The 14862-nt window shown below is 39.4% G+C and overlaps 1 protein-coding gene and 1 long non-coding RNA gene across 11 annotated transcripts in view; one reads left to right on the top strand and one right to left on the bottom strand.

Annotated features, from left to right (window-relative positions):
- Atp10b (ATPase phospholipid transporting 10B (putative)) overlaps positions 1-14862 on the top strand; it is a 281854-nt gene that overhangs the window by 94024 nt on the left and 172968 nt on the right. For both annotated transcript variants that reach the window (XM_034506566.2, XM_076937027.1), the window contains exon 2: positions 14211-14278. The gene's annotated coding sequence lies outside the window, so the exon portion shown is untranslated. The remainder of the gene's footprint in view (positions 1-14210; positions 14279-14862) is intronic.
- Positions 1-14862, bottom strand: part of LOC143442832 (uncharacterized) — a 139080-nt gene that overhangs the window by 60916 nt on the left and 63302 nt on the right. The gene's annotated exons all lie outside the window — the stretch shown is intronic.

The following is a 14862-nucleotide window of genomic DNA, read 5'->3' as shown; positions in this document are numbered from 1 at the left end:
AATTTCTGGCATATGGTAATGCCAGACAATTTTTATCATTACTATTTTTTACTATTAATATCTTTATTATAAGCTTTACATTATTTATAATCATATTTAACCCTTAAAAGATTGCTACTTTTCTTAATTCCATTTTATAGATGAGGAAATTGAGTCGTAAATATATAGATACTAGCCAAAGTTATTTAGTAATAAATTTTCAAGTTCATACATTGACTCCCAATCTTGAAATGCTAGGGGTTTTATGAGATAATGTACATGTAGTATCAAATCAGGGTATGAAAACCAATAAGTAACCTCTATTCTCATTTTCATCATTATGTCAGTGCCAATTTTCCTGCTTAGGTAATACAATAAATAATGTAATATGTGATTGAGTATCTGGCACATCATTGGCATTCCATTAGATGATGTCCAGCATCCTAATCAGAAAACACCAGCTTGAATGGATGTAAAAGATGAGTGAATCCACAAATCAAAAGAAAGAAAGAAAACGATTCCTGCAGCTGAAAACTCTACATTCTACCAAGCTTCATAAAGCTGTGCTCTTCAGAGCCTTTGGACTTATTATCCAATTGGCCATTCTTCTCATGAGTTATATATTTCCTGCCTAAGAGTTAGCCAGTAAGCAATCATGAATAGCTTGATTGGGCACCTGAATCTAGTCATCCAGGCATTGATTTTAGACTCGTATTGCAAGCCGTGTTGAGAATTAGAAGAGCGTGCTCCATCCCTTAACTAAGCACTTTTTATTGAAATGTCATCAGAGAGCATCAGCATTAATTAATGTCACTTCAGAATGTGTGATGTGTGATGTTTTCCATTAGAGTTGAAGTGAGCTAGAGAAAGGCAGCAATAACACGTGGCACGACCGTGTCTGCGGGGACAAAGCACCTAAATTCAGAAAGCAGAAGGAAATCCCTAGATTAACAATGGTGGGGGGGGGGAACTGAGTATTTAAAAAAACTTTTTAAAAAATGGTCCTAATTGCTAACCTAACACCCTTCAGTGAATTTCCATCTCACTAATAAGGACATCCAGTCTTTTCCTTGCTCCTAATTCGCACAGCCATTGCTGTAGATTGTCCTGCCACAAATTATTACAGAGTAAGTAGTTATTCAATAATAAACCCACTGGGTATCTTTTCTGGGCAACAAAGAGTGCTGCATACCTGGAGAGACATGAACTATATGAAATAAAAGTCACTGGCCCCAAAGGGAGTGGGCAAGACCTGAGGGGGATGCAAATAACTCTGAGATCACATGCATTAAGGTCAAGCACAGAGGGACTGAAAACTGCCACAGGAATTACTCAGAGCAAACAATGTACCCAAGCCAGCCAACTCAGGGGAGCAGAGAGGCACAGGTGGGGATACATTTGGAAAGTTGCTTTCAGAGCCCAAGGAGCAGGTATTGATGTAAAAAGTGAGCACAATCCACTGTACATGCAACCACAAGTAGTCTCCAGGGCATTTGGCACATCTGTGGGATGGATGCAGTGGAGCCATGTGGAATGGATGTCTAGGCCCAGCTGCTGTAGCAGGCAATGCACTCAGGGGGAAGACTTAGCATATGTTGTCTGTCCCGGAAGAGTTCCCTGACTCTGGGTCCTCTAAAGGGGTGACAGATGAGTTCTGACACCCATGGGCAGAGAGTTCTTACAGCCAGTCTTTGGATATTCCACTCCCTGGCAACTAGTGCCTTTCTCCTTCCACTTCCAACCCTAGGAAGACTTGTTTAAATTCCTGTCCATTAATTTGTAGGGCAAATGTCACTCTGTTCCCGTGTTCTTAAGAACAAAGGCTTAGAAGGTAGCTTAGGAGGTAGCTGTTTTTACCTCCTTCTGGACCATCATATGGCCTAAAGGTCCAGGTCGATGATACCAGGTAAAATGTTCTCCCTCAAAATTCTAGCTTCCCATAAGACTCTACAATAGGCTACATGGAAAAAATGGACAGTAATTGTTTATAGTACAAAATATATAAATTGTGAAGTCTCTGTGTAATCTGCTGGTTCTGGTTAGGTGTCATCCTGGAGAAAAGGGTCCTTTAGAGAGACAGTTACTGCTAACTACTATTGCTGTTCCTGTTAGTGTTTTTATATTATTAGTGGAAGTGGAAAGTTCTAGGGCATTTACAACAAGACTGACCCTCCTGAAACTCTTGTTACTACAATATCTAAAAGGGAGCTGGAAAGTGGCAGAGATTGTACACGTGTCTGTGTACACACACATGTGCACATGCATATGAACACATACCAAAAAAATTGACTATAGAGGGTTCAGGATGAGAGGCTGTAGAGAAAGAAGCAAGGGAAAGAAGGAAAAGTACCAGCTACATGGGGAGAAAATACGAACACCAGCTTTTTAAGGAGTCCTTGTAGTGGGATTTGCCATACTATTGCCCTCCACATCTGTTTCTGCTGCACTACACATTAATTGCTTAATCATATTGCGTTGGCCCTGTAAGGTCAGTAGATGTGATGACATGAAAGACTAACCACAAGGTGAGCCTTAGACTTACGGGACTGCAGCTTGTAAACAACTGCTATATTGGCTTTTTACTGTAGCAAAATGCTCCGGAAACACATTCTTTAATAGTAGTACTGGCGTCAGGAAACTCCAGGTCACATAAAGCTGTGCTTTGTTAGGGACACAAGAGAAAAGCCACCAGACACCTCTTCCAGCTTCTACTGCCTTTTGCCATTCCTTGACTTGTAACTTCATCACTACAGTCTCTGCTTCAAAGGTCAAGATGACTTCTGTGTTCAAACTTTCCCTGGTTTCTATCTCATAAGGAACTTCTCCTTAGATTTAAGGACTTCCTGGATAATTCAAGATGATTTTTTTAACCCTAGATCCTTAAATTAATTGCATATTCAAAGACCCCACCCCTATTTTTCTAAATGAGAAAACATTCTCAGGTTTTTCTAAATGAGGAAACATCCCAGAAACTAGGATATGATCTTACTTTTTAGAGTTATTCTTTCCCTGAGTATCTTGGAGCCAGAAGACATTGGGTGATTTGTCGAAGGTCTCAGAGCTAACACATGTAAGAGCTAGATGCCAAAATTTGAGAAACAGGGGTAGGAAATTATTTACCCAACATACTAACTTGCATTAGATTGGAGAACCTGAGTCAAAGTTTTGTTCATACGAGTATTCAGTGATTGTACACAAATACATGGGTAATCTATGATTCTCCAATACTGAGTATTTGGAAAAAAATTTTCAGGTCTGGGAAACTGATGAAAATGTTTTACTACTGAGGTATGTGCATGGTAGAGACATAGCTCAGTAATACAGCTTCCCTAGCATGTGTGAGGCCCTATGTTCAATTCCCAGTACTGTAAGAAAAAAAAAAAGAGTTACCTTCAGATTCAACTCAATAAATACGACTTGAATAAGACTGATTTTAAAAATAAGAAAGAAAGAAACAAACAAACTAGGGAACTATGTTAGGATTGAAATGGGAGAGGTATTACTGAAATGTAACATAGACCTCATTTTTGCAATCAATATGAAGTTTTGGCACATTTATCATTCAACATTTGGGTCACTGTGGGAGGAGGTCTGCTCAGTGCCAGAAAGACAATATATTTTCAAGATGAATGCCTTTCTTATTATATCTGTGGGTCATAATGCAATATGAACAGACAGGCAACTACAATAGAATAAGACTTATTTTGAACTTTTGAAACTGCTGTGAGTAAATGTGCAGTGTAATAGAGGGTTGTATTGGTAAAAACGTTACATGAGGTGGAGGAAGAAGAGAAGGTATTACTTTTGGGGAGAGAATGAAGGAGTTCACTACACAGAGATATTTGAGAAGGACTTAGTTCAAACATGATATATTAAGGTGCCAATAAGCTTGCAATGTCTTGGTGTGATCAGAAGGCCACTGTGACCAGAATTTAGACATGAACAAGAAAAGCATAAGTTGCAAAATTGCAGAAGTAAGCAGATAGAATCACTTTGTAAACCAGGTGGGATGCTGTGAATGATACGCAAAGCACCATTGAAAACTTTTAAGTATGTGTGTCAAGAAGAAATGGCTGTATAATTAATCTAACTTGCATTTACTCAAACAGTCTCTGTAGATAATGGGCCATGAGAGGACAAAAATGAAGAGAAGACATGCAGCATTGGTCTCCAGAACAAGGTGTAGAGATCAGGAGTAGAGCAATGACTCAATATGGCAATTAGGGGGAAAGACCTGAGACAGCATTCATACAAGCCTTAGTTGATATCCAAATACTGGGCATGAGAAGTGAGGAGAAAAGATAAACCAGAAACAAATGGTAGATTGTTGTAGAATTGACAAAGACATTGGAGAATAAGAAAAGAGTAGAATGTAGGTGAAAACAAGAAGAGATGTATTCTGCATAGGTTTGGCAGAGCCATGTCAAGTTAGAGATGTCTGAGATCTCCAGCTAGTGTTAATTATTCAAGGGAAGGTTTAAGCTATAAATGCAATTCCAAAACCATCAGTCTACAGGTGGTATTGAAAACTATGGGGATGAGTGTAATCTCCCCAAGAAAGAAGGAAAAGACATTCTTGCAGGTTGACATCTCACTGTGTCCTGATGTGAGCCTGAGTTCTGATTTATTTTGGACTCTACTCTTTTCTAGCTCACAGATAAATTCTCCTCTGCTTCTCTAAAGCCTCTGGACCCTCAAAGTCACATGAATAAAACATCATGATACATCATGATACCTACCACTGACTTTGCATAGAGAAATCAGAAATGTCTAAGGATAGCCAGCATGGAAAGGACTGGAGCATGGTTTCTACTACCATCCATCACAAGCAGAGAGTTTGAGCAGCCACTCTGGGTTCTAATAGATAGCACCCTCATTTATACTCTAAAGCATTGTGTCAGGTCGTGTACAAAGTGATGGTTCAGTCTCAGTGAGAATGAAGCTCACTGATTTTTCTCTGGTGAGCAAGTTTATGTTTCCTCTTCAGCTGTCTCCCACTTCCTTTATGGAGAAAGCCTGAAAGAAGTCTTCCTCTCTCTCTAACTCAGTTATATATACCAGCAAAGATACAATAGGGGAAATAAAATACAATCAAATTGTGGTTATTTAAAAAAATATATATTTCACTTGAAACCTCCCCTGACAAAATTCAGTGAGCTTAGGTAGGCTGAGAGATTTTCAAGGTAGCCTTTGCTCATTCGTTTGCATTCCTGGCTCCTGTTGAGGTGACTGATACTATAGTGCAGTTTAAGTAGCTAGGGAATGAGATTAACCTCCATCACATCCCCCAATAGCCTCCCTGCCCACATTATACCCTGCTATAGAGCCTCCTTTCTATCCCTCAAACACTCTGAAGCTTCAGCTTTTGTATTTGTACGTTGCTCTGCCTGAAGCACTATGTTAAGTTTATCTAAGTTGGCTCATTCATTTCCCTCTACGACAGATTAAAAAGTACTATTATTATCTATGTGAAGTGATGCCATAGGTTCTGAGATTCAGACCTCAGAGAAATATGTCTTCCCTAAGCCTTCTTATGGTCCAACTGAGAGGTCCCTCCCACTCACGTCTATCTCTTCTCTGTTATCCCTGTGGCCAGTATCATCTCCTCAGGCAAGCTGTTCATCTATGTGTTTTAACATTGCCAGCTCATTCCACTGAGGCAGAAGCTCCTTGAGGTCAAAGCCTGCATCTGTCCCATTCTCCTGTATCCATAGCTTTGAAACAGAGTCTTAAGAAAATAGAAGCTGCTCAATAAAAATTGGTATCATGGATAAAGGCAGCACAAGCACTTTCAACTACACATCAGCTGTCCAGCATAAGACTGCACACTGACCTCACTCTGCTCTCCCCCAAAACTCATATGATGTGGTTGCTTATTGCTCTCTGAACATTGCTCAGCCAGCTGCTTCTGGAGTCACAAATCAAAGCTTGACCCACCTGATGATTTAAGGCCTTTTTCTTCACTTTTACTCTGTTTTGACATACTTTGAGAAAATGGGTAAAAATTATTTAAAAAAAAAAAGATGTTGGGCATCTTCATTTATGAGCTCTTCTTCAATTTGCTGGAAATATAGTCACACTATGCTCTCCATTCATTCATTTAGTCATTCATTCAAGGAGTAATACCAAGCATATTTTCTGCTCAGCACATCCAGCTGCATGATGGATACTTCTAGACTAAGGAGTTCAAAAGTAATATTCAGCTCAACAAATAATAGTTATAAGCAATTGCTATGTGCCAGTCTATGTGCATTGCAGTATCTAACCAACCTATTCCATGTGCCAGTCAGCACTGTAGTATCTGACCAGCCTATTCTTTCTCCTGCCAAATTACCATACCTGCCTACTCCTCAGTGTCTACCTCTCTAGCTCCCCCTACCTCATGTCTATGAAGGTACAAAAGTTGTCTCCACATACATGTGGGAAAATCCATGGCCACAGTAGACTGCAAAATGACAGCATCCCTGCCTAATGTGACAGATCAGAGAAGAGCTTGTATCTTCTAGTCCCTAAATTCTAAATTCCTAAAATGACTTCAACTGGCTTTATTTGTGTCCTAAGACTTTTACTTGTTCCAATCACTGAAGTGAGCAGATCTAAATATTTAGAAAATCCAAAGCTGAATTATCTGCCTTCGTACAATGGAGACAGAAGGACAGCAGTTGCCTAGAGAAGATGCACACACAGTCATCGTCTGGCAAGCTGTAGCTCACAACACCGCCCACTAGATCCTTACAAACAGGAATACTGCCCCATCTTATTTATTGCTCTGTTCCTAGTGGTGAGGATCGTTCTTTGTCTTTGAGACTCTATGAAATAACACAAGAGAATAATATTTCATTACCTGAAGCAAAGACCTGTTTGCAGAATAGCATTCTTCATAACAGATAGCTAAATACTGCCATTTCACCACTCTGGTTAGGAGCTGAGGATCTGCAGAGTGGGAATATGAACATGAGTGGGAGTCCTTAGGCACCACAACTTCCCAAGCTCCTTAGGTGAAATGCTCTTAGATTGTTAAAAGGCTTTGGAAAGTATTAAACCGCATACCAATACAAAGCATCTTATTGTTAATAGTCATCCGGGAAATGAATGCTCAGCAGAATTGCCTAAATAGGTTCCTAAGAGGGAATGACAGAAAAAGAATGGAACTTTGTAGAACATCTCCAATGGCAAAAATACTTAGGCAGCAACAATTTTCTAAAATGATGGGTTTAAGAAGAATGAATCAGCAGATGCCACTGCAAAACATTATTTAAGAAGACTGCACATATGTCTAATTAAAAATATTTTGAAGAGTGACTTCAACAGAAATAATAAAATCCTAGAACCAAATCTCTTTGTTTAACCTTCCTGGTTAACCAAGATCAAGATTCTAAGCCTGAAGCTCCAGTAGATGCCTCAGCTGCCTTTAGGGCTTGACCTATAATAACAACTACGTGAAATAGGTCTCATTTTGTGGTAGATGTCACTCTCCTGGTAAAAGGACAGTTAGGGTTGGAAGCTATATTTCTTTCAAAGAAAGACCAGTTATCTTTTGAATGAGGCAAGACACAGGTAAACTGTCATGGAGACCAGGTGTAGCCACTAAGAGGAATGGGCTTAATCAAAGATGGGAGAGCAGTCTAAAGAAATCGGTAGTTTCAAGAGGTCATCTCAAGTCACAAGATGGATAGTTCACTATTCTCACCCTGAGCCTTAACAATTGTATGACCACAATAGGTACTATGCTCTTTCCCAGCTATCACATGAGAGTAGGAGAAGGGGCTGGGCAAGTAATTATATCCTCATGGACATGGCCTCAGAACTTGCATCCACACTTCCACTCACATTCCATTGGCCAGGAGATATTACCAGGTTACAAACAACCACAGGATGATTAGCAATGAAGTCTCTAATTGGCTAGATATGGAAAAGGAGAAAATGATTTCTAAAAGAAAAGAAATGGGGATACTAGAACTCAGAATGGTGATCTTTTCTGTGATGCGCTATCTTAATTCACTGCCTGTACAGAGCCATTGTAGAAAATGCAACTGTGCTGTAAAAAAATCAACAGATAGACAAGCAGACAAGGAGAGAGATAGAGAGAGAGAGAGAGAGAGAGAGAGAGAGAGAGAGAGAGAGAGAGAGAGAGAGAAAGAGAGAAAGGCAAAGAGAGGGAAGAAAGAAAGAAGGGAGTCAGGGAGAGAGGGACCCTACACAGTAGTGACAAGGAGTAGTTACATATAAAACCAATGTTGAGGAAGTTTGGGGAATTCTACTCTTTCTGAGTAGAATTTCAGACAAGCTTTTAGAGGAGGTAGGAATTGAAATGAGTCCTCCAGATGGAATAGAACTAACAAAGACTAGAAACTGGAATTAAAGGCACAGCAAGAAGAGAAAGAAAATCTTTGGTCCTGCTAGAGTGAAATTACATTCCAGGCAGGGTCATTTTCTAGCTATGGCCCTTTAAGGCATGCACTATCTCCATATAAATGACAACAGGAATTGTAATACTCATCTCCCCAAATCCATTCTTTCTCACTCCCTTAAGAATGAAAATTCTGTCAGGATTTAGACACATAGAGGATATGGTTAAAAGTTTTGATGCATACTTACATTGATATATGAAATCAGTAATTATCATATCTGTCACTTTATGAACATACTGTGTTTGGAATAAGAACATTCAAAGGACTCTCTTTTGCTATACCGAAGTGTACACTCTATCCTCATGTTAACCACAGTCAGCACACTGGGAGTAAGATGGAACACTGGAGCTCATTTCTCCTGCTTTCATACCTGGATCTGCGACTGCCCATCCTTTCCTTTTCTTTTCATGCCCCCACTCTTACACTCTGATAACCAGTGTTCTACTGTCTACTTCTGTGAGATACATTTTATAACATTCCCATATGTGAAAGAAACCATGCAGTTTTTCTCTTCTTATGTCTAGTTTTTAATCACTTAACACAATGTCTTCCAGGTTCAACCATTTTTTTTTAAGTATCATGATTTCATTTTCATGGCTGAATAGGATTCTATCATATAGATGTGACACATTTCTCTCTGTGTGTTTGTATAATGTTAAGCATGTAGGTAAAATGATACTTGGCTACTGTGAATTGTCCTACAATAAACAAGGCAGTGTACCTATTTCTTTCTATTGGTTTCTTTCCCTTTGGCCATATAATCAGTGCTGAGATTGCTGGGTAATTGTGTCGCTCTAATTTTAATTTTTTGAGAACCCTCCATAACATTTCCCCCAATGAGCTGTATTAAGTACAATCCCACCAATTTTGTATAATGGTTTACATTTTTCTGCATCTTTGTCGATACTTGATTCCTTTTGTATTCTTTATAATAGCCATTCTAATTGGAGTAATTCTAACTGGGAGTAATACAGTGAAATTTAATTTGCATACCCTTGAAGATTCCTGAAGCTGAAGATGTTTTCATTTACCTATGGCATTTTTTTTCATGTCTTCTTTTGAGGGGTATGTAATAAAGGACTTCTATCCATCTTCAATCAAGTTCTTTTACATTGCACTATGTGAGTTCCATGTATATTCTATGTCTAAAGTTCTTGTCAGCTCTACAGTATACAAATCTAGCCTCCCATTTTGTAGGCTGTCTTTTTACTCTATTATGTATAATTTCTGAACAAAGGCATTAGATAGATAGATGGAGAGATAGATATAGATAGATAGATAGATAGATAGATAGATAGATAGATAGATAGATAGAATCCCATTTGCCTAAGTGTACACATTTCTTTATACAGAGAAATACATAGACATATTTTCTTCAGTTACCTGTGCTTTTCTAATCTCACCTAAGGAATCCTTCTTCAGGCCAGTCTCATGAATCAGTTCCCTATGGTTTTTTTTTTCCAAAGCCTTTCATCATTTGATATCTTACATCTGAGTTTTATTCCACTTGAGTGTTGTAGATGTGAGAGGAAGGGCTTCCATCTCTTGAGAATCTCGACTTTCAGTTGCCATGAGAGGCAAATGGGATGGAAGTACAGGTATGACATGGAAAAACCAGGACATATATTTTTTAAAATAGCAGTGGTTCTTTCCTCCTTCATCTTGCTGCCCAAAATGTATATGATGGTTTGACCTCTGGTGGTCTTTTGGAGTCAAAAGAATGCTAACTACATAGACAGCTTAGTTGTGATTCTCTCAAACCAGAATAGTGGGAAACACTAGAATGGCTATCTATAGAAATCTCCTGAGCAAATCCTAATAAAAGTAATAGTGATACTTTGAGTGCTTCAGAGAGTCTTATTTGGGATTTTCTGCCTCACTCAGTGACTTCAAATCCTCACTAGCAAAGGCAGCTCTTAAGGTCTACCTGGTTTTCAATCAACAGTCATCGCAGCCTCAGCAGCCCAAACCATCACAGCACAGTGGACTTACCTTACAGCTCTGTGTCCCCTGGGACCTAACTTGGACCTGGTTGTTGACTATAACCTGAAGCCAGTGATAACTGACTACTTGGCTTTATGAAGCTCTGTAAGTGGAAGGTCCCTAGCAAAGTCCCTAGCAGTGTTCAGATCAGTTCTTAATGTTAGTGCAACCCCTCTACTCCTGCCAAAATAGCCTTAAAATGTAATAGTCACCACCTACCTCCGCTTGTTTCTGTGAGCCTCTCTCTAGCATTTCACGAACAGGTCTAAGCATGTGCAAGGTCACAGATAACTTAGAGGCCAGAGCCAATTTTTGTGCCTTTTTTTTTTTTCAATGATGCTAACTCTATGGCTTAGTCAAAAGTTACCTCTTCATTTTAGAAATTTTAAATTATGATTAAGTCTGTTTTGTATTTCTCACATACAAATGTTTCACATAGGACTTGGAAAAAGAAACTATATATTTTGGAGGGAGGAAAGTTCTGGATGGATGGATGGATGGATGGATGGATGGATGGAGAAAATCAAGTAATTTCCCTGGCAGCTGGTCAGGGATTTATTATCTTGATACCCCCAACTGATCTGGTGCTTTACCTGCAGTGGGAACTCACTAAATGTTAGTTGGATAGGGATAATGGACACAGAAGATCAGAGCAATAATCAAAAGCCCTCTCCACCTGGAACCCTTCTCCTTTCAGGGCACCCTATTGAACAGCATTATTGAACAGAAAGGCAGGGAGTTGACAGCCACTCTCTGGACTCTCTCCCAGGGCCTTTTTAAAACAGGGAAGTTAATTATGGAACCAGATTAACAGTTTCTTTTTTGATACAGTCAAAGTAAAACCAGCAGGATGCAATTTAGCTCATCCCCACTTTCCAAATAGCTGCAAATTTTCATACAAAACAAAGAGACACTTGAATTGCAAATTACTTAGAGAATCAGCTACCAACCCCAACGGAAGAAAATTTCTCTACTTTCAAAGCCAGGCTGTTGCCTTTTCAGGTTTGACTGTGTATAGGGCTCTTCACAAAGGCCCTCACACTTTGCTGCTTCCCAGCTCAGCCCACAGGAAGGAGGAACAATTCCTTGAGGTTTAGAAGAAAGCTTCAAGTCATCTCTGCTACTTATCGTCATCCACTTCTCATGAAAGGCAGGTCATGAGGAGCATCTCATCCAAGGGCATCAAGAGAAAGTTCTAGTGAGGCAAGGCAAAGACATAATGACTATAAAAAAAAATTAGGCTATAAGTATGTGCCCTTGGCAGTGGGTAAAGAATGGGAGAAGCCATGTGCCCCATCATCATTATGTAGGAATTTAGGGGAACAAAAAAGTTGTTGAACTATTAAAGTACTGAGAACTCTATAATCTGGATTATTAATTGATACATTCCCTTTAGTTGTATTTAATTAACAAAAGGAAAATAGAACCCAATAACTGGCTGTAACCATAACCCATGGATCACTGGATCCTAACGTGTGATCTAGCAGCACATTCCTTATCTGATATACATGGGAACTATAGTCAAGAGAGGAAGATACTTGAGGAAAAATCACAATGACCAACTTCTCTGGTATTTCCTGTATTGCCTGGTACATGGTGGCCCAGCTTTCACCTGCTTCCTTCGCCCAGCCCCCTGAAAGAAACAGCAAAGCCTCATTTTTCACCCATGTTCTTACAAACCCATTTTTTTCTAATCTAATAAATAATGTATGCTTTGTGAAGGGGATTTAGACAATAGAGCCAAGGATAAGGACAAAAATAAAAGAAAGCTACACAAGGCTATTTATGGAGGGACTGGAAGCTGAGATGGGAACCTGGCTATGCCCAAGGTACTTTCGGATGCAGCCACTGAAGAGCAAGGTGGGCTTGGCACATTGACCATTCGCTATGCTTACAGTTAGTCCAGCAGGTGGCAGAAGTGAGCAAAGAAGATCACATGGAGGAAAGGACAAAATAAGCAACCTTGACCTGCTTAGAGACACCACTCGCACTTCCCCTGTGTCATCACGTGGAAAGGAAGACTGTATAAACAGCCCTTTCAAGCTTTTCAAATATGAAATCTTAAATCTTTTAGTATAAAACTTCTCGACATTTGGACATAGATCATTTTTTTTTTTTTTTTTTTTTTTGAAAATATGAGCCAAATAAGGTTTAAGCTGCAGGGTAGGGGGCTGGGGATGGTTTCTTCATGACCCTATTCTCATGACTGATGGTGAGTACAGTGGGCCCTGGGCAAGTCAGTTGGTGTTGTGTGTGATCATTTTTGTCACAAGTCAGCCGAGAGGCCTAGCACAGAGATGACCAGGTCAGTGGAACAAGATGAAGTAAATAAAGACCAACTATAGGCTTAGGTCAGCAGTGTCCTGGGAAGAGACAACCAGCGTCAACTAGAACCAGACTATATCTGGCCAGATCCTTCTGGAAGAAGATCTACTTGCATCTAAAGCTCTCATTTGTGTGTGTGTGTGTGTGTGTGTGTGAGTCTGTATGTCTGTGTGTCTGTGTGTATGCATGTATGTGAGAGAGTTTACATAAGTGTGTGTATATTTGTGAGTATGTGTGTGTGCATGTATGTATACACATCTGAGTATAAACGAATGTGTGCATGTACCTGTGTATGTACACACATGTATATGTATGTGTTTGTGTGTATATGTAATCTTCATCTTCTTAGAATGATATAGATAGCCCCTCCATGATGCTTTGCAAGACCACTCCATTTCCTCTGAAGCAGAAAGGTTTTTAATGTTTTTAGTAGAAATAGAATTATATCACTTTCTTCTTCTTTTTCCCATCTCCAGTCCCTCCTAGCTATCCTTCCTAGAATCCCTCCCATGACCCCTACTCTCTAATTACTAACCTCTTTTTCTTTGATTATTATTTTACATATATGTGTGGATCAATATTAATAGATTCTGCGGAGTCTTTTGTTGTGTGTGTGCATATGGCACCAAGGCGACTATATATATGTATTATGTGCATAAATGTTTATAAATAAATTCTGCTGAGTCTGTTTTTTGGGGGGGTGTGTTGTTGTTGTTGTTGTTGTTGTTGTTGTTGTTGTATGGTTTCAAGGCTTTGTTGCAAGGTTTCATTTTGCATTGGACAACCAATAACTAGCCTCATCCCTGAGAAAGGCTAATTCTCCTTCCCCCAACAGTCATTAGTTGCCTGTAGCTCTTTGCCTACAGGTAGGCATTTCCTACATGAAATTTTCCTCCTTACATGTTAGCATGTCTATTGGTACTAACATTGCTCTGGTCTTTTTTATACAGTTATTTCTAGGAAAGACTGTTTCACTTCAAGACAAGCAGACAGACAGACAGACAGACAGACAGACACACACACACACACACACACACACACACACAAAGATAGCTACCAGAAATACATCGTCTCCACATCTAGCTCCATAGAAATAAACCTTCTCTTTTCTTCCACATTTTCAACACAAATTTAAGGTCTTACTTTTATTAACTTGGATAAAATTTCATCCTCTTTCTGAACCTGTCTATGTGGCAAAATTGAAATGCACCAAGTGCTTGGACTGAGATGTGTCCCATGGAGTGAAGAGATATTTAGATTGACATCCAAGGGAACATGGAACATCATTTGTATTCTGCATGTTGGCAGATAAAACAGTAGACCCGATTCCCTGATCGGAGCAAACGGTTGCCATTGAAGCAGCTTCCTGGGAAAATGTCCAGCTTGCTTGTGAAGTTTATTTGTAGCTGGAGTCATCCAGCTGGAAGGAAAAGGGGCAAAATACTTAATTACTGCCTGATGCCAAAATGAGATTGCACATTTTATATTTATTTTCTCTCCTGTGTCTTTCAGCCTCACAGTGGCAGGAAGATCATGACTGGCTGGAGAAACTTATTCCAGTGAAAGAAAGAGTCTGAATTGTAAGTAGATTTTCTTCTTATTGGTTGATCATACAATGTAGACTCCCATGGTGCCCAAGGGAGATTCACTAAACTGCAGTTGTCTCCTTCATTGCACTTAAGCAAGAATCAGCTGACATCACTGATAAATCAGATGCCTGTAGATGGCCATGGCTTAAGTTTCTCTGCAATGTTTATATATATAAACATACATCACTGAGAAATTTAGGAAGTATCAGGACACATATCGTTAAGGTATGTGCTTGTCTGTAAGTAACAAAGAATACAGGTTCTGCATGGCTTAAATGATACTTTAAGTTATTTACTTGTATAGCAGAAAGTCCAAAAAAGAGCAAGTTCCTAGACAGAGTGGAGACAAATCACAACCCTACCAAGACATTGTTCTGACAACTTCAGACAGATATCTCTTCCGTGTCTCTCTTTTTATGCACTTTTCTGAAAAAAAAAACCCAGAAAGCTTCTACTTGTGTTCATTTGTCTGAATGTCACATGCTCTTGTGACAGAGGTTGTGGGACCAGCCATCATGATTGTATGAAACCAGTAATTAGTGTTCGTGGGTCTAGAGATGGTACCTCTGAAACAC

Source organism: Arvicanthis niloticus, chromosome 6 (assembly GCF_011762505.2).
Source record: "Arvicanthis niloticus isolate mArvNil1 chromosome 6, mArvNil1.pat.X, whole genome shotgun sequence".
NCBI classification, from domain to species: domain Eukaryota; kingdom Metazoa; phylum Chordata; class Mammalia; order Rodentia; family Muridae; genus Arvicanthis; species Arvicanthis niloticus.
This window is presented reverse-complemented; position numbering and strand designations above follow the sequence as displayed.